The sequence below is a fragment of the Nicotiana tabacum genome, chromosome 11 (genome assembly GCF_000715075.1).
Source record: "Nicotiana tabacum cultivar K326 chromosome 11, ASM71507v2, whole genome shotgun sequence".
Classification (NCBI taxonomy): Eukaryota; Viridiplantae; Streptophyta; class Magnoliopsida; order Solanales; family Solanaceae; genus Nicotiana; species Nicotiana tabacum.
Genome location: NC_134090.1, coordinates 107,932,687 through 107,934,638, shown reverse-complemented (window position 1 = coordinate 107,934,638; position 1,952 = coordinate 107,932,687). Strand labels below are relative to the sequence as shown.

At 36.9% G+C, this 1,952-nt stretch overlaps 1 long non-coding RNA gene across 1 annotated transcript; it reads left to right on the top strand.

Annotated features, from left to right (window-relative positions):
- Positions 1–212: 212 nt before the first annotated feature.
- LOC107770671 (uncharacterized) lies at positions 213–1,619 on the top strand. Its single transcript, XR_001644665.2, has 2 exons — positions 213–840; positions 1,332–1,619. It is a non-coding gene; the product is annotated as an uncharacterized LOC107770671 (long non-coding RNA).
- Positions 1,620–1,952: the final 333 nt, after the last annotated feature.

Genomic DNA, 1,952 nt, shown 5'->3' with positions numbered 1-1,952 from the left:
TCCATCATTAGGCAAAATAAATAAATAGGCTAGCCATACAAAAATTAGATTAAACTAAATTAGAGTTTAAAATGGCTAACATTGCAAAAATCAAGGAAAAGAAAGAACGGGTTTTGATTTGGTCTTGGTTCGAATTTGGGCTAAAAATCATTTCTGATGGCCTAATTCCCCCCAAAATAGGCTAAAACCCCCCCAACCTTAACCTAATATGATCCTAGACCTAACATTAAAAGGACAGATTTTTAGACACAAAAAGATATAAGATCAGATACCCCTCCCCCTTTTTCGATAGAACGGCGCAACCTAGGGCTCCCCTCTCTTCTCCATTACTCATCTTCAACTACACAGACACTAGACCTAGGACGATATCAAATCCCTTACCCATTTTGAGAACTGGAGCGTCGTTTCCCTTTGGTCTGGTCCCTCATTTCTCGCTCAGCAACGGAGAGGAGAAGATCAGACCTTATCCACGAAGAGCTTTAATTTCCTTCACCAAAAACCATCCCCTAAACCTCCATTGAAACACCTTCGATATACCATGTAGAAACTCACAAAAACCAGCCGAAATACCTCTGAAAAAAGCCATTGAAGCAGCTCCGAAGCTTCCCCATTAATCGTGTCGAAGCTCTATTACCCAAGGTTGCCGGCGAGCCTTTTTTGGCAGCCTTCGCTATTGCTCTTCTCTACTATTACATCACCTCTGTCATTTCTGGATGTTCGAGTTTTGTTCCAAATTTAGAAGATGAAGTTGTGTTTTGTTGTTTCTACTTCCTTTGAGCTCCGTTCGAGTTAATTTATGTCGTTATTTGGCCTATTGTAGCTTGTGCTCTGTTCGATCAGGTTAGTTTTGAAATTTTTCTGTCTTGTCCTTGCACTAAATGAATAAAACGGTTGAGTTCATGCTTAGCTTTGAGGATTTGCTCGATTTTTGATTTCTGTGTTATTTTCATGAAGCATGATGCCTTTTGGATTAATTCGGTCCCTATTTTCTTGCTAAGAATGCTGCGCTGGTTTATGCAATCATACAAGTTTAATTACATTTTTTTTAGTTGAGAATTGGTCGAATATTTGTTTAATGGTGGCGGATCAGCATAGCTTTCTCTCCCTCTCTGTTTCTGTGATTCAATTATTAATGAAGTTTCCGTGGAAGCACATGTTGATTTTCGAATTTACTGGGAATTGTAGTTATAGTCTGATGTTGAAAGTGTTGGCTTAAAAATAGTCATTGTAATATGGATATAGTTGTGATAATCATGTGAACTATTGCCATAGTGACTTTGTAAATGGTTTTAATTCCTTTTAATTAAGCGATTTGCTGGGGTCTGCAACAGTTTTTAATGGTGGGGTTCTGCCCAATATTCACCAGAATTTGTTTTCCTAAGAAGATTGGCAAAAAGGGAAAGCTGAATTTGGCTCTGTTTCTCAGGAATATTAGATATGTAGGTGTTGTTTCAGGAGATTGGGAAGTGAACTTTTATTCTTTGATAAATGGTTAATGTGAATGACAACTTTGTTTCCTCATCTTATTATTATGTTGAGCGATGTAGAATTTAGTGAAGGAAAGTTAATGGATTTCCTTTAATTGCCAGAATTTCTAGTTTCTCTTGCTTCTGTGTTCATATCCTTTGTAAGGTTGCATTGGTTTTCACTGGATGGATCCTATTAGCAGACCAAACTAATTAGGGGTAAATTAAAGTATATTGATTGGATACATATTTTGGACCAAGTTTCTCTAAATAGAAATCAAGTTGGCCCATCAAAAAATGAATTTGAACAAGGGAAATTTAGCAGACTTAGCTAAGTCTGCTATGCGGTTTTAATTAATGAACTGGTAGTAGTTGAGTATAATCCAATAGATTTCGAGATGAGTTGAGGTGTGCCATATACAAACAAAACCCATAACTTATGGCCCTCATATTAAGTGCTAACTTAGTATAGTAAAATATCCTTTT